At 48.4% G+C, this 22,488-nt stretch overlaps 1 protein-coding gene across 1 annotated transcript in view; it reads left to right on the top strand.

Annotated features, from left to right (window-relative positions):
• Positions 1–22,488, top strand: part of LOC8051654 (homeobox protein TGIF1) — a 126,440-nt gene that overhangs the window by 6,317 nt on the left and 97,635 nt on the right. The gene's annotated exons all lie outside the window — the stretch shown is intronic.

Here is a 22,488-nt window from a genome sequence, read left to right as displayed (position 1 = left end):
AATTTGGCGGCTTCTTTAATTACTCTTACGGCGAAGCTGTTATGCGCTAGGATCTGTGGAAAAAAATGCGTCCGCGGATGTTGACAGAAAACTCACTCTTGGTCCTGGCAAGTATGAATCAATGAAAATAAAAAGAGGGGGCGACCAGCGTGAGTCAGCCTTCCTTGGCATTATTAGATAGTGAAGTCCTGATCTCTTGTTGCGAACTCTGGGCATCGTCCTCGAGGTCGTCCTAGAGGTCATCCGACAGGCCGTCCTAGGCGTCGTCCTCTAGGCGGCGTCCTCGAGGTCGTCCTGGAGGTCGTTCTTGAGGTCGACCTGGAGGTCGTCCTAGACATTGCGCTCTAGGCATCGTCCTAGACGTCGTAAAAATAACAGTTTCACTGGTCCTCGATCTTCACGTGAAGTGGAAGGATTCTACAATTTTTTATTCGATTAAAAGCAAAATTTCGAAAAGGTCTCCTCACCGATGCACGCCATCGTGCGGAAGCGAGAAGATTTACCGGGGAAACGATGGACCGAGTAGTAACGAGTAGGCAAATGAAGATAAAAAAACGGCACGTGTCAAAAAAAAGGACACGCAGAAAAAAAAAAGAGGGACAAGTTGCAATAATTAGGTGACCTAGTAAAACGATTGAACATAGGAAAGAAAGAAAAAAAACGGTTGGGGCTTGCTTCGTGTTCCGGTTCTCCCCCTTCCAGTTTTGTTTCCGTCGTCATACAGTAGCGTTGTTTTCCTTGGAAATAATGGAAACTTTATTTTTAAACTAAGCAATCAGTGACTTTGGATGTCACATGACCCGGTACTGGTTCCAGTAAACCTGTTGTCACCGGCTTCGTTTTATTTTTGCGCTGGCAGTTAACCAGAAATTAATATTACTTTGAAAGTAACCAACCGGTGAGTTCGGGTGTCCAGGGACCAAGTATTGGCGCCGGTCAACCTGTGGTTGGCAGCTTTATCTTCCCTTGTGTTTTAATTTTGAAAACAATAACAACAACAACAACAAGGATGTTACTTAGAAAGTTAGCAATCGGTGACGTCGAGCGTCACGTGATCACAAACGGATGGTGTATCCTGTCCCGAGCATTTCATTATCGCTCTTCGGCCAATGAGAGTGAGGTATTCGTGAATAAGAACGCCGATGAAGTAATCACTAATCAAGAGTGATTATGGTACTGGGGCCAGTCTGTATCTGTTACTAACAGCTTTTTAGCGCAGAAAAGCCGGCGTCGGTGGCGTGACAAGAAACGCCGGCGTCGGCGACGTGCCGCGAAAATCCTGATTGGTCGATAGGATTATGAGGTCCCGGTCACACGACCTCGCGCGGGAATTTCAAACAACCCGCAACGCTCACCTGAGACCTTCATAAAATTTCGACAACATCTCCCACAAAGCCGTTTTGACTAACTTGTCAGAAATCAACCCCAGGAAAAAGATGTACAACTACATCCGATCCTTCCTTACAAACAGAACAGGGGTGATAACGGTCGGAACAATAGAGTCTGCCCCATTCACGCTAGGAAGCAAAGGAACACCGCAGGGCTCCGTCCTGTCCCCTTTCCTTTTTAACCTCTCCCTCATCAACATTCCCCCCAAATTGGCAGAAATACCAGACCTTCATCACACGTTCTATGCAGACGACATCACGCTTTGGGTAACCAAACGATGTGACGGCTACATAGAAGACACACTCCAAAAAGCAGTGGACATTACTGAGGCGTGCGCATGGGAAGCCGGCCTAATTTGTTCAGAGCTAAAATCTGAACTATTTGTGATCAGACAGAAACCAAGAGGAAGGAGAACTTTAACTTCCCTTCCACAAGTGAACATCTATGTCAATGGACGATCCGTCAAATAGGTACAAACTATGAGAATACTAGGGTTGTATCTACAAACGAATGGAAAGAACAATGCTACACTCACTAAGCTCAAATGCACGGTTGAAGCGACGGCGCGATTAATCCGTCGCATTGCTAATTGAAGGCAAGGGGCGAGGGAACAAGATCCATGCCGACTAGTGCAGGCCTTCGCGCTAAACGGGATACTCTATGCCACCCCTTATCTCAAATTTGCTACAGCAGAAGAGGACAAGTTGGAACAAGGTGGAAAGTTGGGCGAGTTGGTTGATGGTCATATTGAATGGGTCCTTCGTCTTTTTTGCACTGTTTTAACCGATTCAATATGACAAATTGGATAGCATGATACGGCAGGCCTACAAAGCCGCCTTAGGACTCCCGCTAAATGCCTGAACAGAAAGGCGTCTGAGGCTAGGAATACACAACGCTTCCAATGAACTGAAAGAAGCCCATTTGATGGCTCAAACTGCGAGATTAGCCAATTCCAAAACTGGCAGGAGTATTCTAACCAGGCTTGGCATTAACTATCAACCTACTAACAATGACGCTAAAGTAGACTTGCCTCGCGACTACCGGGCAGCCCCCTACTGGGCAAACCACTTCCGAAAAATATGCACCCGATACACCACGAGGGCAGAAGACAAGCACCAGCCAAAGCATTACATGCTAAATACGGACAGCGCAACGAAATAATTTATGTGGATGCAGCAGAATACAAACGTACAAATGCCTTTGCAATTGTGGCTATGAACGAGAACGGTGATTACATCGTCTCAGCAACCATCAAAACCAAATCTTCCGAAACGGCCGAAGAGGCAGCTGTAGCCCTTGCCCTTGCTCACTCCCAAGGCAGTACCATTCTTAGTGACACTAAAATGGCTATCAATAATTTCGCAAAATGGCGAGTTACAAACACCTCCCTCAGACTGCTAAATGCCAACAACAACAAGACAGCCCACTATAAAGCCCGAGGTATCGTCGACCGGGCAGTGGTTGAGTGTGGCTTCCTGAATCCCACGAAGGACTCCATGATCACATATCATGATCTAACCAATTATTTCAAGCTAGAGAGAAGAACTTTCCTCCCTCCGCACAAAAGTCTGACTAAAGAACAGCAGGTTACGTGGCGTCGTCTCCGGACGCGATCGTTACGCACCCCTTCACTCCTCCTAAGGAATTGCACAATAGAGCCGCCCCCTGGTGACCTACTTACAAGTCCTTCTCTCGAGTGGTGGGAGACCGTGCTGGCCAGCTCTGACCCCAGAACCCAAGTTCTGGCGGCGGAGTGGGCTGACGAAGTCGTCGAGGGCTATGCAGTCCCGACCACTTAACGCGATCTCTAAGCACCGAGCTCTTTTCGACGAATGAACGTTTTACTATCTATCAAACGGGACGTCACGTGCGAAATGAAAGTGATTAAAAAAAAACACGACATGTAATGAGAATCGAAGCCCGCCGCGTGTCTCAAACGCGAGTAATTCAGTTGCCTTAAGGAAACATTTGAAGAATTTTAGGCGGGATTAGAACCCACGACCGAACTTCGACTGTTAGCCCTACACGCTACTGACCGGGCCAATCAGGGCCACGCTTGCACGTCTTGGGAACGAGCGGGGATTTGGTTGTTTCGCTATAGCGTTCCACTTTTAAAGGCGATACTTAAGAGTCCTCCAAGTTTCTTCCCTCGTGATCTACCAGCACTGAATTTTTTTAGTTATTAAAAAATTGCATGGCAAATTGCTCGACAATATTGTTGCACACGTGAAGCGTTCTACTATCGCGTGACAAAAATTCACGTGACGTCAAGCTTCCCGCTATATTTAGCGGGGAAACTGAATTGGTGCTTAGCTCACGTGACGCGAATTTCCCCGTTAAATATAGACGAGAAACTAAATTTCCGTATAGGTCACGTGACATCAGGTCACGTGACATCAAATTCCCCGCTAAATTTAGCGGAGAAAATTATTTGGTGCCTACGTCCGTGATGTCCCATAATGCAACACTGCGCGCGTTGCATTATGAGACATCACAGGCCACGGCCTCAAAAAATACGAGTTCACAAAATGCGACTTCACGAAATGCTGAGCAACTAGCCAAAAAAGGTTTCACGTTAAAAAAGAAAAAAAAAACTTTAGAAGTAAGTGTTTGTTGACTTGGGGTCTCCCGCGGTCTGGAAATTTAATCTAATCTCTTTTCACGCACGGGTAAATATAATTTTCATTGCTTATAACTATCATTCTCGCGCTCACCGGCCCGTGACCTCCGATTCCTGACGGAGGGTCCCCGCGGCAATCTGGATGGTTCCAAAATGCGGAAGGAGTCGGAAATGTCGGCTCGCGAGCAGAGCCAAGTCGGAACCCTAGTCGGGACCGAGCCGCCGCTTGACCGGATTTCCTTTTTTTCGTGCTCGTGTTTGGGTCCTTCTGTCGAACCGCCCGCGGTGCTTCGGCCATCGATCGGCGTTACGAGGGGCGACGCCAAGACGAGCGGTTCCCTGCGAACGCGCTACCTGAACCGCGGCTCTGCCGGGACACCTTTCGGGCCCGGGCGTTCGTCGGGGGGGAGGGACTCAAAGTATCTAGTCATTTTTCGCTCGTTTCAAACACCAATGTACGTTTCGGGATTGCTGCGATCGCTGACAGCCCACGGAAGGCAAGGAGAATCTCTAAGCTCGACTTTGCCACCGTTTCTCTCTCCAGGACCTTATGCGAGTTTTCGATCTTATCACGTCCATCTTTTATTCTGTCTAGATCAAACCGAAACGAGTTTTTGTTGTTCTTTCCACCTGGTAATGGTGCCATACTATGTACACTGCTACTACGGAGGGTAATAATCCCATCCAGCGCCACCCAAAATTAGGGTCCACTGGAGTGTCCTGCGTTACGAGGTTCGCTTTGTAGCGTCATTCGCCGCATTTGGAGCAAAGCGAAGCGTTCGCGAACTTTGTACTTCAAGCTTTTGGTTAGCGGTCGTATTACCTCGGCATAATTGCTCCCACAGTACGGAAACATCTGACATCATCTTAACAAAGCTTAACTTTCCCCCTGTCTAAGCCACGTACGTTTGATGTTTTGACATTTAAGTGTTTCCTAAGGCAAGATGGTGACTAACTCGCCGAACCGTAGCGTTGTGTGTCGTAGAGCTGAATACGTCAGACCAAAGGCCCGTTCACGCGGTTGCGTTCGACTGAGTTAAGACTGCTTGTGTGCGAGCTGTTGCTATGGCGACCCTTACGACGCAAGGAAGCACTGTGCTGCACGACGCAACGCAACCGGCCAGCTGTGTGTGAACGGGCCACCGCCTGGCACGTCTAAAATACTATAAATTTCGAGGCGGCCTCGTAAACTTTGATGTGTATAGTGGTATCGGTAATCTGTGGCATTGCGTCGGTCACGGATCCTTACTCTCCACCCCCCTCCCTCTCCCTTTTTTGTGGTTTATATATACATACACACATACATACGACAGAGCAAAACTGATGCCGACACCCCCTCCGAGAAGAGCTGCCCCCTATTAAGAACCATACAAACTGGACCACATTTTTCCTGTAACCCCGACGAAAACCTGCCTCAGGTCGAAACGTGGAATAAATCTTCCTGTTTTGTTTTCGACCTTTGCACACTCTCTCTCTTTCTCTTCGTCTCTCTCTTTCTCTCTCTCTATATATATATTTAAATGGCGAGTAAAAGAACGGTTGAAGGCAATATACACACCAGCTCTTGGAGCTGCCGCGAAGTCAGGTCTGTGTGCCCTTCGAGCCCACCACGTGAAGCGTCAAAGCGCTTTGGCACGAGGCGAGAGCACCGTGGGCGAGAGTAATGCCGCTTTGGACACGCAGCCCCGGCAACCTTATCGTTTTACTGGACGTATCCATCCACCAGCGGCCGCGTGGGTATGCAGTTGCACGAGACAGCAGACTGAAAAGTGAATTAACCATCGTCTCACGGAATCGTCGTTTCTATAGACACGGTTGACAAACGACTTCGCTTTTCGCACACCACCTGTGCGCAGGAACCAGATCCGCGTCACGTGACACGCCTCCTGCGCATGCGCGGCGCGACGACAGCAGCCACGTGACGTCATAGTCACGTGGTGGCGTCCGTTTTGCTTTTATAGGACCGCAGGCAAGGCTGAAATCCGATGGAGTCAATCCAACAGCGCGCAAAAGCGCATCGTCACGGCGCTCGTTTTCTTTGTGGGTCAGGTGGCGCAAGCTACCGCACGTTACAAAGGGTATGGCCAGTATCATCCATCCAACGTGCGCGTTGACCTTGGTCTTCTTTTCTGCGCACGATTGGTTTAGCCGGTGGTAGACTACAACAGGCTGAATTTCATTATAGATTTGACGTTGAGGCGTCAGATCTATGATCGAAACCTTATATATTATTGATTATGTTAGATGACAGCGTGCGCGTTCGAGTTTTAGTATATAGGGGGCCCATGCTTTTGTGTCATCCAAACAGCTTGGGGACCCGCACTGTGGATGCGCGGAACTTCTGCGCAGGCGCAGTGCGACGCCCCAAAGCTGTTCGGGGGGCCCTAAAAGGGTGGGAGCACCCTGATCTAAAACTCACTATTGTAGTCAATTCTGATGACGCCTTCGTGAACGCCGAAGAAGGGCCTGAAACCTTACATTATTTAGTCAAAGTTTACATCGTACGCCGATGGTGATTGCCCAATCCCCCCGCTTATTATGCTGCGCATTTCGTAATGCTACGAACATTTTCCCGCGCCGCTTAGTTCATTGATCTCGCACCCTACGCGTTGGCGAGGATAAGAATATCTTGGGACCAGAAAACTCCCGACGCATGGACGTGAAGAAGAGCATGGAGTAAACGCAAGGCGACAACGGACGCGCGAATTCGCACGACGAGTCCACACATTTTCGAGAAGATCAATTCAAGATCTCGGCGAGTGTTGCGATTCGATGAACGGATTGCCGGGAGACGCGCATTTAGCGGCGAAGCTGGCAATGACAAGTAAACAGGCGCGAAGAGAGAGGCGCGGCCTCATCGGCTCGTGAGTGCGCCTTCGCGCCTTAACCTTGTGGCCGCTCTTTTCTTCCTGCTACAACACTGGCTCGATGACACCGATGCGTTCTTTGCTCTTTGAGAAAACAAGCTGCCTCCGACCACATGTGCGTGCCGGCCCTTTGCAACGCTCGCTGTTACTACGCGCTCTCTTCCGCGCTTTTTGGGCTCTCCTTCGTCTCTGCTTTTATTTGTATTTATTGGTAAGGAGCGGCACTCCCGCAAACCGGGTGGTATGTCTGAGGGGATCGGCTGCTGTCAAGTAGCTTTTGTCCTTTCTTATCGCGCGAAGTGCATAGAAGCAGTCGGCGTGAATTTTGGAAGGTGTTGCTTCGTGGGCACACGGATGCCTGGCCGTGGCATTGTTAGCGGATGTCCGCAACGACGAAGCGTAAGAACCAAATTTTAGGAATGGGGACACTCGGGGTGAGATGCAAAAAGGAACCTGGATGTGGACAGGCTGTCTCGAGCAGAACATACGCAATCCGTATGCACCTGTCTGCCTCTCCCGATGACACTTTGGCTCCGTCACACTTAGAACTGCGGGCGCTCCAGTTACGGTGACAACTGAGCGGTGCAACGGTTTGTTGCCATGGTAACGCGAAATTTTCTGTCACGACTGAAGCGTCCTTAACATGATCGAACGGTCTCACGTTTAATATAAATAGTTTTTTTTTTGTATAAAATGCATGTATAAGGTTTCTTTTTCCTGTTTTTTCTTCACTGTTAAAGTTATAAATCACTTCTATCCATTTTATTGTTTATTAGCCTGAAGGGGTTTTCTCAGCTCTGTCAGACAATGTGCGTGCCCTTTTGGCACGACCCCTTGAATGCGACTGCTTGCATCTCAGTATTCTGAGTTGAGTTGTAACTTATTTCATTTTGTTTTGTTAGTTAATTCATAGCAGTTGAATGATTTTAATTTGATCGTAGATGGTTTCCTCCGTAAAATGTGCGGGATATTCATCCTTTAGGATGCGACGGATCTTTGGGGCATTCTCAAAGTCTCGTTGTCCCGAGGATACCCTTCTCTCTCACTCTCTCAAATAATTAGTAATTATTACTGGCGACTTAATGGCTGTTAGGGAGCGTCTATGAGGTCTTTCTAAAATCACTGCCTCGATATCCCCGTGTCAAACCAGGTTCAGGTTGGCTTAAGCGTTGTTCATGTAGAGTCATCGATTGACCGTTGGCTTTGGAGTTGTAACTCCAGTTGTATACATGACTGGCGACAGACGCCGAGAGATACTGAGCGACGCCATCTCAATAGAATCAAGTAGATTCAAGAGACTCTAAGGGACAGAATTTAGCGAGATACACGTAGCTGTTACGATTTTTACTTTCTGCTCCAACACGCCCCTTAATCCCCCATTTAATTTTTCTTCTTCTTTTGTTCCAAAGTAAACGTTGTTTTTTACACGAGTATCGAGGCAACGTAGTTATGAAGGGCTCTGTCACCTGCTTTACATTCTGGGTATAAACAGCTCTTGAGAGTACCCCACCGTACCGATATTGCACGATTTGGTTGGGAATTCTACGGTTAAGCAATACGCGACTACGTACCCTGTGTAGACCTTCTTCAGCGTAGCTACGCCCCAGGCCCGATATATTTTCTCGCATGTTACAAACACGCGCACGTATGATCATGCCGGCGAGAAGTTCGCACAATTAGCGTGTGGTTACATAAACCACTTGGTTCTTGATCCCCATCACCTTCATACGACATCCCCATCTTCATAAGTCATGCTTATTGGAAGGCGACGGTTATCCGTCTTTATTTTGTCGACGTATCAAAATCATTCAGAAAACGCCAGTGCTGTGAAAGTTGCGACGTTTCAATGCCGCGTTCAATATTTCTAAAACTCTACTCTTCTCCTTTCCGCACTAATTAAGTTGACTGTGTGGCGGAACCTGCAGAGTGTGATGAACGTTTCTGCCTTTTTCGAGTAACAAGCGCTGTCTATACTTCGCTTTAGCTTCGGTCCAAGCGCGGCCGATGTTATGAGCCGAAGGGCCAATCAAGGAGAGAATGAGGCACGACGTCATGGCGTGCTCTCTGCAGTTCATAGGACCAGCCTGTGTTCGCCGTCTCTCTGTGCGTACTTCTCCGCCGGCTAGACTTATCAAGCGGGGAGAGCTCGCCATGACGTTGCGCTCTTTACGCTGTTTGATTGGCCCTTTGGCTCATTACATCGGCCGCGCTCGGACCGAAGCTGAAACGAAATATAGGGTGTTTTCTGCAAACAATAACATGCCTCCACCCGTCAGAACAATGTTGCCATCACGCCGCTGTATTGGTGTTCATTGTTTTTTATGGCTCCATACTACCGAAACTCAAAAAAATATCCGCCAAAAACAAACGGAAATGGGTGCTGAAAATGTTGTTCGTGCGGGACAGTAGTCTCCGAAAATGGCGACAGCGGAAAGGGAGGCCAGTGGTGAGGGTGTTCGGATGCGCGGAAGGTTGACGAAAGTAATTCCTGGAGAAAGGGAACAAGAGGGACAAAGGACATACACAAATCTCCAAACGGAGCTAGGTGACTGGTGCTCGACCGAAAAAAATCCGTCTGGTCCGGGTGTCGAACCCGGGACCTCTCCATTTCCAGTGGAGCTCTCCACCAACTGAGCTAACCAGGGGTTAGACGTCAATAGAGCAGGCGGTTTTTTTTCGGTCGCGCACCAGTTACCTAGCTCCGTTTGGAGATTTGTGTTTGTCCATTGTCCCCCTTGTTCCCTTTTTCCGGGAATTACTTTCGTCATTCTTGTCCACCTGGCTTGCACCTTTGCATTGAATTGCATTATAATCAAAGCGAAAGCTTGCATGAGAGAAAAAAAAAAGTTCAGTACAGTAATTATATCTTTGCGCTGTTTCATTGATTGCAATCACTGTGCGGTTTCGTACGCGTGAAAAACGCCATCACGTGGCGAAAAGACCGATAGCCAATCGGTTATCGAGAGCCCAATGTGTTATTAACGTATCTAGTGTATGGAGTTTTTAAAAGTTAGACGAATATGTCGGCCCACCTCGCTCCCTTCAACTCCGATTCCATGCCGCGCCCAGAACGCTCCCTTTCGCTCTGGCGCCAAACAGACTTCCATCGTGGCGCTCACTCACGGCCCAACATTCGACCACTCCCGCCTTTCGGGATTTTTTGTTTTCTCTTTCACGTTGTCGGGAATTCATTTATTTTGTTTAGACATTTGTTCGGAGAAAAGTGTGACGTGCCCGGACTCGTATAGTCTTGCTTCAAATAAAGTTCGAAGTGCGACCATTTGATATGCTTTAACGTATATTTCGTTACTCAGATGGTTAAATCGAAACTACAGCCACTAAAAATGCGACAAGTGCGAGTAAGGACAGTCCGCCATTTTGGCGCGTAAAATCGTGATTGCCAGTTATTTGAAGTTTTTATTTTATCTGAATTTGCAGGAAACCCGTTTCCATTCTCGAGGAATGTTAGAATAGTCCACGACAGTGTGCAGCGATGTCGCTTGATCTTCGAAACACTGAATCTAAGGTTCAGGAACTCGGATGTTCAAATCGCAGCTATAACGCAAGTTGCGCCCGCTTTGCACTAAGCACAAAAATGGCGGCACCCAGGATGCAATCCTTTTGACATAAAAAAAAAAAAACTGTGCTCAACTGCTTCCACTTATCGTCTGTTGCGAGCCGCAATCTGTTGGTGTCACCTAATTGCAGCTCATGGTGTAAACATGCACGTTGCGGCAACATATTTAAATGTTTCTAAGTCATGAGCTACGGAGTACGCCTCCTTTATTCGAGAAAGCCTGTTAAATCGCGAAAGAACGTCGCCGCTGCGAAGGGGAAAGGAGATCAGGGAATTCGAGGGCATGCGCCGGGGGCTTCTCGGGCAGCGTCAAACAATGCCCCAGCGGTAAAATCCGAAAACACGGAGGAAAAAATTTGTCGTGGACCCTTAACTAATCTGCCCCTGTCCAGTTTCTCCGTGCGCCTGTGGCCGCCTTTCTTTTTTCTCCATTGCGGTTTCTTGTTTCGCAGAGAGGCCACCGCGCGTATTTTTGGCGCTGGCTGAGGGATCACCCCAGAAGTGGCTCTGCGGTACCATATCGGTAACCGTTTGACGCTTCTCGCCTTTTTGCGGCAGCTAGGCGGTCATGGCTGCGTCGTGAGATCGCCAACCTTTCTAGAATAAAGGCGGCATATGACAGAGATAATATATTCGAAGGAAGTAAGATTAATATAAGACGAAAGGGAGAACAGAGAGGTTCGTTAAGGCGTCCTGACTTGGTTGACCACTCGGTGCTGGTATGGGGAGATGAATAAGATAAAGAAGAGGACTGTCAAAAATAATAGTGATAAAGTTGTAGTTCTTGATCCTTCCAAAGTGGCTTCAGCGTGGCGCTAACTAAAGCCCTGTATGAATTCGGCCGAAAGGGGCGAAACTAAAAGCACGAACATATTTGCGTTGTCCTGAACTACGTTGTCCCTGAACGATGCTTCCGCCGCACGAGCGCGCGTTCGCTTTTGCAGCTTCTGCTAGGCTCGCACCTAAGGTTTAGGGCCATTGCAGAAGAAAGTACGAAACTGAACGCAGTAAAATTGGCATAAATAGGAATTCAACGCAGTCACGGAACATATACTTAAAAATATTTATTAACGGCAGTTTCGAACGAGGCTAATGCGGGCAAGGGGTTTCAGTCTGACAACGTTCTAGGGATACGAAAGACTCGTTGTAGTCGGAAGTCCGACAAGGAGGAATGAGAGCTTTGAACTGATGGTCGATGCGTGGAGAAAAACGTAAGGCGGATCGAGATGAGTTCTTATTTTAGTATATGATTAGTACGATATAATTTGAGTTAGAGACACAGACGTGGGCATTTACGGCCCAACCAAGAGAGAGGTAGGGAAGGTTTGGCTTTCACGGATGATTCACTGCCTGTATGATAGTGGCTGAATATAAAACGAGCCCTGCGATTTGAAATGAGATGAGTGCGTTGTGACTCAGCGCTCTATAAAAGTGGCTGCCGAGCCTTCTACGCACTGTACCCTTTCCGCTTACGTCGACTAGGTCCGTTGTTATGACGCCAAACTTGCAGTCTCTCCTACGACCGAGGAAGAGGCGAAGAAACTTCTTGACAGGCCTGTAAACTTTCTGAAAATGTAAAAAAAAATCCACTCCCACACTAAAAAACAACAACAACAACAACAACAACAACAACAACAACAAAAAGCTACGCCGTTTCTTTTTAGCAGTGCGCTCGGTCAGCCAATTACTGCGGATCGCGAGGAGTGCTCGGCCAATGACGCGGCCGGAAATATGTTCACACCCTGAAACGAAGTCTGCGATCTGACACTAAGCGTGACATTTCAGTCACTTGCGTCATGCGCGGTGTCACGTAGCAGGCTTCTTCATACTCCTCTATGCATGCATATAGTTCCTCCATTCGTAGTGTTGACGATGCGCAACAATTGAGCGAGACGATGGTTCACGTTGAAGCAACCGTGTTATTGGTCGTATTGCCCGTGGGTTAGAGTCATATTCTAGTCAGCTTAAGAGAAGCAAGCCCTGGCATCCTTTTTTCCCACGCACGGGGTCGCGATCGGTTCTTCGGCCTTCTTATCGGTGAGTGCCGTAATCTAGGTGGCTGTGGAACGAGAATGAAATGTCGGGGTACTCGCCCCGCCCCGTGTTTCTTAAAATGTCAGTGGCTCCAGTCGGGGTCTAGAAACGCGCTTTTCGCAGAGTTCTAATTTCTGACTGGGGGAAACTTGTGCGTTTTTTATCGAGTCGAGTACTCGTCTCCGGACGTTTAGGTCTTATGCAGTATACATTATATCGCGACGGAGTACTGGCGACGTGCGCAACCAAAAGCGAGCAAAAGTGTGGTCGACAATGCAGGATTGGCTGGACCACGACCGGCTTTGGGCTGGGCATTCACTATGACGTCTGTAGTTGGAATATTTTAATCTACCGAAGCAAGAGTAGTAACAAACTGTCAACGTTGAAGGTGTTGCTCTAAGAACGCGATGGATCGAAGGCGCTTTTTTCATCTACCGTCCGACTTGTCTTTCGCCACCGATAAAAAGGTAGGACTACAACTTGCGACGTCACGGCGATGCGAATTCCAGTGTTGCGTCATCACAGTTAGGAACAGCCAGAGGGCTCTGCATAAAAAACGGCTCGACGCTAGATAGCCCAGATTGGAGAGAGGGTCCCTCTCAATCCACGGGGAGAGCGTGTGCAATGTAATGGCGGTCACCTCCTGCGGCGATCATCGCAAAGTGTGCATGAAAGGCGGAGGTGTTTGCAGACGATCGACACTTTCGGCACTGGCTCGCAGCCCGTATTGCAAATGAATAAAGCACGTGACGACGATCGATCAGCTGGAAACCCTGGCGATACAGGCTCTCTCTTCATCGCTGATCGAGTGAATTGTTGCATTCACACGAAGAAATGTGTCATCTTCAACCCGATGACATTCTTTCTTTCCAAATACCGTGAAATGTATTTTACTTTACCGTAATCGTGATATTGACTTCAGTCTGTATTTTTCATGTGATCTCTCGTCGAACACTTCCATCGGTCAGATATCTCATGTCGCGTCTTCGTGTAATAGATGTATGCATTTGGTACGGAAACGTAACTTCTACATAAAGTCGCCGGAAACGCGGAGTAATTTTATTCGGGCGCCACACGATATCGTTACGATTCTTCGCCATTCAATTGGTTGTTCTCAGTTCGCCAACGCACCCCAACATCACGCGAGGGCGAAGACAGAACACGTGTAATAAGAGTTCCCGACGCCCACCTGCGTCCAATCTGTTCTCGTTTCTAATTCGGTCTTCAGAGAAAAGCACGCCTGTTCTAAACATTTTACGATCACTTTTACGACGTTCGTTCTTAAAGTGCTCCGTTTCAGTTACATGCGGCTCTTCATGTGGCCCTTCGAGAAATCACTCGGGGCAGAGTCAGGTGCTCAAGCTGCTTTCGGCGATGTCTTTCGAGTTCGCGCGTTCGTTTACCTTATTCCTATATATATATATATATATATATATATATATATATATATATACCGGGTGTTTGTGCGAAGACTTTCAAAAATCCTAAAACTTAAAGCGTAAAAAAAAAAAAAAAAACTTTCTTCGGGAACAAACTACCAGCCACGGCGGACGTCAGGAATTGCCAAAAACATAGTAATTAGCCAAATAATTAATTAAAATGTGTTAATTAACTTTTTAATTAGTGGAAATAGACATATGGTTCTAATTAGAAAGTTGCTGAGCGTTATCGAAAACCACTAAATCAGTCACTTTCAAAAAGAATTTCGGCGCGTGAGAAGCGTAGTAGTGCACTAAAGTTACCGCTCTTTGAGCAGGTACAAGGCTGGGGCTAGATAAGAGACGGAAAAATCGCGCGGGCGCATTATCGCAACCGCTAGCTTTGTACCTGCTCAAAGAGCGGTAACTTTAGTGCACTACTACGCTTCTCACGCGCCGAAATTCTTTTTGAAAGTGACTGATTTAGTGGTTTTCGATAACGCTCTGCAACTTTCTAATTAGAACCATATGTCTATTTCCACTAATTAAAAAGTTAATTAACAAATTTTAATTAATTATTTGGCTAATTACTATGTTTTTGGCAATTCCTGACGTCCGCCGTGGCTGGTAGTTTGTTCGCGAAGAAAGTTTTTTCTTTTTTTTACGCTTTAAGTTTTAGGATTTTTGAAAGTCTTCGCACAAACACCCGGTATATATATATATATATATATATATATATGTATATGAATGTATATATGTATATATATATATTAATCTGTCTGGACCTTGATGGAGAGTAGGGAAGGACGCGACACCGTCACCCCGAAGAAGGCGCCTAAACAGCTTCTGTCGCAGAACCCACGCTCGGATGCACACGGAACGCGTGTCCACGGTAGATTTGCATTGTTTGCAGTAGAAACGCTTTAACTTTGTTGCGCCTATGTCTAGAGAGCTGGATGATAGCCAGCCGCCACGGGCGCCTGGTGTCACCGCTGCAGATAAGGAATTTAGCCGGTGCAGTACGACTGCTGACCTCTCAAACGTGCGTCACACAGTAGCGATGTAGGGACCTCACGGGTTACGAGGTTCATCCATAGATCTAAACTTTTGGCGCGCAGCAAGCTGGGCTTCAAAAAAGCACTTGCAGCGGAAAGGCGTGAACACGCATTGTGCCGCTTTAGACAGTCCTTTAAGCCTATTGCTTCGAAAAAGAAAGAAAAAAAAAATCGATAGACGAATATGCCTTTGCCCTCGTATCTACTGCCCCCAACGTCTGCGTATGAGTAATAACACTGGTTATAGTATTATTGAATTCGAACAATCAATCTCGCTGAGTGTTTTACAGCTCCACCGTGCTTGCACGCGTTCCCGTTCTGGCATCATCGCAACCGTGTGCAAGAATCAGACGAACTTCGCATAGTCCGATCGTTCCCTGGCACTCTCGGTATTCTTGCGAGGTACCGACTAGCCCATCTCTTCCCTTTACCGCCAAACTAAGAAGCGTGTTTACGGAAAGCCTCTCTGCCGCGACGTCGGTAGCAGCCGTGGCTCTAGGAGACCTCTATTTTCCGGTGAGTGGCGGAGGGGGCGTCGTTGAACGTCGCTCAAAGCCCGGCCACAAAGCTCCTCTACATCATACAGAAGACAGTGTGCTGATTGTCGGAGGCACGTATCACTCCCTTGGATCGCGGCAACATTGGTCGTACGAAGACGCTCTGCTGACATATCTGAACCATGTATGAAGAAAACATGCCTAGAATATGCCCGACCCGCAGGTAATTCTTGCAGCGCATGCCCTGTCTCTTGCAGATGTACGAGCAGGGGAACGGCGGCTTAGAAAATGCAGCGGCATCGTGTTACTTTTTATTTGTTTACGAATACTCTTCCGAAGGATCGATCTGTCGAGGAAGAGTGTAACGAAATTATCGGGTTTGTCTCGTGAGCCCCGTCGCGTCGAACCGAGTTTTATTGTTCGACAAACAAACTGGCGGACCTCCAGACCGACGGAGGGAGGAAAACGAGAAGTGCCAAGACGACAAGGACAGGACGGTCCTCTCGCGCATACCGAAGAGACTTCCACTCGAGCCTCTCCGAAGTTACGCAATTCTTTCCCTCCTTACGCAATCTCTGTTTGTGAGGACCACCAACTGGTTTTCGACTCGCCTGGAACCAAAGGGTACGCGTTACGACGCCATTCCGCCAAGATGCTAAATTTTTCCTCGGTCGTCTCGTGAAGAATACGGAATCGAAGTAGATAATTTACGAATTTTTTATGCGCGTTGCGTGCGGCAGTGATTGAGGAAAAGACGGAACCGTCGCGCCCCTCGCATCTATAAATCGAGAACGGAACCCCGGGAAGGGCAACGACAACGCGAATTATTGAAGGGTCCTGATTGGCTCTAATTGGGGGATCCTTCAATCAGAGCCAAACAGAGTTCGGCGTTCTGACGTCACCACAACGCCTGCGAAAGAAGCAGACGATCTTGCGCTTCACATATACACCACCACGCGGCGCTGACGTCACGCCGCTGCGGTGGCGCTGCTATCGGCAGGGCGCATGCGCAGAAGCTCCACCTGACGTGATTTCTGCGCAGGCGCAGTGCCCACACCTCGTGCGGAAACTGCGCCTTTGCCCACACCTCGTGGGTGCTCGTTTGCAAACAGCGCGTTGGCCTCTACGTTGACGGCCTATAGTTAATTAAACATCACGAAAACAGCGCGAAAGACGACGGCCAAGTAGAAGACCGGACGGGACAAGCGCTTGTCCTGTCCAGTCTTTTACTTTTGTCCTTGGCGATAAGTGTTTTTGCGAGGGTAATGGAAGCTATACGTGTTCGATGGACCAGTCAGCCGTCGGTCATGCTCCGCAAAATCAAACTCTCCGGGCATACCGCCCACGCTCGGTGAGGGAGGTCGGGCAGTCGAGACCAATAACTGATTGGTCCTGGATGAACAATTCTTTAGTTAATACGAGCTGAAACAGCAAATCCGGCCTTCTTCTGCATTTATGATCTCTCAATTTGTCGAATAGTCCGAAGTATTGCGGCCTCACCTTCGCGTTCCATTCAGACCGAACTCTCCCGAAAATTGGCAGAAACCCGAAGGACAGTTTCACCTCATTTTGTCCGCGACAGTTCGTAGCTTCCGCTGCCCTGTCAAGTTACTGCTTGACGGTTTATGGTCGGTGACGGTTTATGACGTCACTGCGACGTCGCGACGTTATAGGTCGCGCATCGTGGCCGTTGGCTGAGGGGACGGAAACGAGCCATAGGACAGTCCGAAGTATCGAATACAAGACAAAGTATGCTTTGGTGCACCTCGCGACGTGATGCCGCGTCTTTGAAGAGCGCTTCGATTATTTGCAGATACAAAACAGCTTTTTGGTGACTGAATTGAAGGCGTCATCAGATACACGCTTCACCGATTTTGCGGCTGTATGTGCATGAAATGGAAAGTTTCAACGGGACGTATAAACGACGCGTCGGAAACATGACTGAATCGGACCAGGTGCCGGCCTATCACATCGTACACGTATAAACACATGACGCTGTGGCTGGCCGCCGCCCGGGGTCTGATTCGGCCATCTTTCTGACGCAGTGATTGGCCGGGACCAATCGCTGCGTCAGATTCCGTGATTCCGCGACTTCTGCCCACAGAACACCCCCCCCCCCCCCTCCCCCTTTGAAATAAACTGGAAATATAAAAAGAAACCGGGAAATATACGTCACATCTGAGCGGGGGTGCTTCAAAAGACGTCGCAAATAGTTAACCATACAAGAAGAAAAAAAAAAAAAAAGGAACAGGGCGCGGCAGCAACAACAGGGATGCCGTTCCGGTAGTTCCTGGACGTACGGCGGTAGTAGCGGCGGCAGTGCGGCCCCGTTGGGAGGAAAGCGTCGGAAGGCCGGAAAGCGACTCGTCACGAAGACAAAAGACGGGCGCCCACTGGGGGTCCCGCTGCGAAGCAGAAACGTCACGTCTTGTCGGCGCCGCGACGGGTCGGTCGCCCTTGCGTAGCCCACACGGACGTCGAGCCCTCGTTGGCTACATGCCGATGAAGCGCCGCGAACCTTCGGAGCGTAAAATGCTCCCAGTCTTTTCAAAGCTGCTTCGGTCACTTGCATTGGTATATACGACTGACTGCGGTGCAACTCCTTGCGTTTCAATGTGAAACGTTGCGCGGGCCTCGGTAGCCATAGCAACTATACCTCGTCGTAAACGGTCATAAGTGGTCGTGAAGTCGGGGTCCCAATGCTCTTACATCATACAAAAAGACAGTCTGCAAATACGGGTCACCGCAATATGTGTGGTTCGAATGCCGCCTGCCAAGTTTTCCCCTCATTGCCATGTGGCACTCGAAGCAGGGATCTCGCGGTGACTCGCGTTCGAATCCGTATGCAGACCCTCTTTTGTGGAGTGTAGAAGCAGCGTGACCTCGGCTGAACGCTGTCGGTAAAGGCCGGTTCACACAATCGCGACTGCTTACAACCGCGGAGGCTTAAGACCGAGTTTTAAGCCTTTCCAGTCATAAGCAATCTCGAGTGTGTCAACCAACCTTAATATTGTCGTGTGTATACTACCACTTGGACAGCGGGAAGCTGGTCGACCTCAATGAGCGTCTGGTGACTTCCCTGTAGGCGAGAAATTTAGCCTCAACTAGCCTGGGGTCTTTAACGTGCACCACGCTGTAGAGGTATCCCGACCGCACGCGATGCTCACCCAGTTCGAAACGGGCAGGGCCCGTGGGGATTCAACTCAGGATCCCCAGGCTCTGCGGTGCGAGATTTCGCTCCACGTGCTCCGAGCTCCGATCACCCCTAACGCGGTCGGTAGCACTCGAAGCGCAGACGTCTGAACTAGTATTTGTGGTGACTTGTAATAGCTTCGTCCCGCGGCAAAGCTGAGCTCTGTTCCAGCGAATGTTTTTTGCGTAATTTGCGAGTCAGTTCGCAACCTTGTGTATAGAGTGTCGCGCGTGGAACGCGCGGCGCCGCAAGTGACGCGCGCTGATCGGCTAATCTCTGAAATGCCATTCGATGATACTCGCGGAACTTTGCCATGTTACAGGTGAATTAGACTAACTACATAGTGTGCGACCAACACGGGGTTGTATGTATGTTTATACAGCCTAGAACTTGTTCTGCCTCAACGGGCGACGAGTCTCCCAGATGTATGAGAAATTTAGCCAGTGCAGTACAACGGCTAGTCTGGGGTCTTTAACGTGTATTTCGCAGTAGTAATACAGGACCTCACGCCAGTACGATGTGACAAACGGGCCGAAGCAACCGAAGACGCTTTCTGGCGGCCGGAGCAGTCTTGAGTAAACAAAAGTTTTACGGTTACCGATCGGTGTATATGTATTATCTGGAACGTTTGAAATTCTGATGGGGTTGCGTTTGGCATCTCGGCGAATTGTGTTTATGGCATATCTGTTTCGTCGAGCTCGGTTATGAGGAAACACGTCGAAAGTTGTCGTAGAAAGGGACGCACGCGATTGGAATACCCGAAGAAAGATACACAGATGCCAAACCTATAGCTGCGGTCGTCTTCGAAATAACTTGGCAAAAAACGGAAGGTGTGTGGCCCGCGTGGACGACGAACGTGACAGCTCGTTGCAGAAGTGCACTCGGACAGTACAGGTTGTCGCGCACCTCGCTTCGGACACTTCGATTGGGGCTGGCTGGGGCCTCTATACGAGAGCGGAAGATAACCGACCATGCATGCGTAAATTGTCTAAAAAAGGCGCGCGTGCAGTCTTGAGTACGCGAGCACTCGAGGGCGCTGCTCCGTTAGACTGCGATCCCGCTGCTAAAACGCAATACGGGGGACAGCCAACACACACTGTCTAACCGCTCCTTCACATTGCAAGCGGATCCGCGTTCGCAAAGCGGTTGCGATCGCGGTTGGATAAAGATCCAGTGGAATTGCACGCGCACCCGATGTCATCAAGTGCGCGTGCTATTGCACTGGATCTTTATTCAACCGCTTTCCGAACGCGGATCCGCTTCCAGTGTGAATAAGTGGTTAGGCTTGATTTTTTTTTTTTCATGTATTTTGTCATTTTTTTTTACGTAAATAAACTCCCTGCAGACACGCATATATGGAGTAAACATGCTTCAAAGTTGCTTGAGGCATGTTCGTAGATAGGTCGTCCACCGTGTCTTACCACGTTGCGAGAAACGCGCTCCTAGATGATTGGGTTTCAGAATGAAGATGGCCGTTTCCACCTTTCCGACGCGAAAGTATCAAGTATAAGGCTCTTATCTGGCTCGTATCTCACGTACTTAGAATTACACTTGCTCGTCGAAGTCCCAAACCTCGTACCGTTGTTTTACGACGGTCATCCGGACGACAGCCATTTTGAGAGGAACTAGCGCGCTTTCTAGAAGCTGCGAAACTTACGAATGATGTAAGAGCAGCGTGCCAGCGAGCGACTCGAGGGCATAGTGCTGTCAACGCATTTTTTTTTCTTCTTCAGATCTATATACACCTGTTCATCTCTCCGGCCGAGTCCCCGGGCTTGTGCGCGGCGGCGTCTCATAATATTCCGCGGCACAGGGCCACTGCGCATGCCCAGAACGCGCTTCTTCCCAGACCCGGTATACAAAAGATGGCGGCGCTCGGATTGCGATTGCTCGAATGGTCGAAACTGATCGCTGTGCGACGATCGTTCGCATAAAAGAAACAAACGCTCCCGAGGTTTTAATTGCTTCCGTTTGTGGAGGCATCGTTATCCTGGTACGTGTAGGTATCATCGGCGTCCGACTTGGCGAGGAATGTTCCAGCCAGGCTGTCAACGACGCTGTCAGGCACGTCACGCATACACTCTGTGTGCCTGCGTGCGTGCTCCGAAAAAGCGACGACGCCACTCGTCATTTTCCAGATGAACGTTCGTGATAACTGAGCCTACTCGTTTATTTACTCGTTAATTAACGCCAAAAGTGTCGATACTTTGGTTTTCCACGAAAAAACGCCACGTTCAGCTGCAAGGGTTGGCAAAATACTTTAATAAAAGAATGCGTCGAAATACAAGCACGAAATACTTCTAGAAAAATGTATTTAATTACAAATGCAATTGCACTTTTTGAAAAGTATTTATATGCCAAATACAAATACAACGTGAGTATTTGATCATCTTCAAACACTTTTACGAATACATATTTTTTCCCATAGCGTGACACCTTAGAGAAAGTTCGTGTTCGAATAAAGAGTGGAGTCTATATGAATACTCATATATGCTACCGAGATTCCAGCGCTTGAGATAAAGTTGTTAATCTAAAATTAAACTTTGGTCGCCACAAAATAGGCGGGTGATACAACGTCAGCAAACAGAGGCATTCACTATGAACCTTTTTTTCAAAGTCTCAGTTGAAGTCATATGACCTTTTCATACATCATGTTGTTAATCCGAAGTTTAAGAATTTCGACCAGCCAAACGAAAATTCAGCAGTGTTACTCATCTCGTTCATTCCTTCTTCGATTCTTCCTTTTTTTTTTATTTGACGTTTCTTATGAGCGAAGTGCAACAAGTTTCATGCTCTTTGCATTCGACTCCCATCGCGAAGAATGGCCAATATCGTATTTAATTGCGAAGAACAGTAGGCATAATTTTATTTGGGCAGTATTTGAAATACAACTATTTGAAATACTCAATTTCTATGATTTGACCACGCTCGTTAAGTGCATTTTTTACTATGCAAATAAATGCGAAATACAAGAAACTCGAAGTATTTTAAATACGTATTTTATATCCATGTACTTGAAAGACTACCCATCCCTCCTTGGCTGTAACACTGGACCGTTTCAGGTTAGAATTCTATGATGCATACGCTGTGAACGACCAAACTTTCGCTAAAATCTCATATTTGCGAAATTCGCGACTCGAAAATTGGTGCAAAAAATATTTCACGCGATTTCATTACCCCGTGGTAACGAATGAATGGCATAGCTCTCACTCTCTCTTCGTCGCAAAACCTCGTGCCCGCGAACTATTTCCGTAACTCACACTTCGAAAAATTCCCGGAATATCAAGAGCGCGAAAATAATCGTCTACAGCGGGCCCCAATTATGGCCATCTCAGAACACGAACACAACGAACACGAGAATACTTCCAACGGGCGAGTGATTACCAGCAGATGCTAAAAATACCAACTGAGCTCAGCAGAACAGCTGCGGGGGGGGGGGGGGGGGGGGGGGGGGGGGGGGGGGGGATGGAAGGGAAGTAAGGAAGGGGGGGGGGGGGAGGGGGACCCGTGCAGTTTGTTTATAAAGTAAAACATTTCCAACCAGCTGGATCATGCTGAAAGAGACCCTATGACGCTGAATGCGCCGAGACACACCATACACGTGAAGTGTGCGAGTTTCGCATGCTGTATGTGTGTGTGTGTGTGGGGGGGGGGGGGGGGGGGGGGAGGGGCTGACGTCTGCGGGGCTAGTGCAACCACACACTTGGTGTGTATGGTAGCTCAACCCATTCTGCCACTACCGGCCTTTGTCAACGTGATCGAGGTAGCGTAAATATTTTTCTTAATCTATGCAGGTTTCGCCCGCGGAGGACTTCAAATATTTCCGATTGTTCCGACG

This window comes from Ixodes scapularis, unplaced genomic scaffold (genome assembly GCF_016920785.2).
Source record: "Ixodes scapularis isolate PalLabHiFi unplaced genomic scaffold, ASM1692078v2 PGA_scaffold8__174_contigs__length_109621045, whole genome shotgun sequence".
Taxonomy (NCBI): Eukaryota; Metazoa; Arthropoda; class Arachnida; order Ixodida; family Ixodidae; genus Ixodes; species Ixodes scapularis.
Note: the sequence above shows the minus strand (reverse complement) of the source record. Positions and strands in the feature narration are given on the sequence as shown.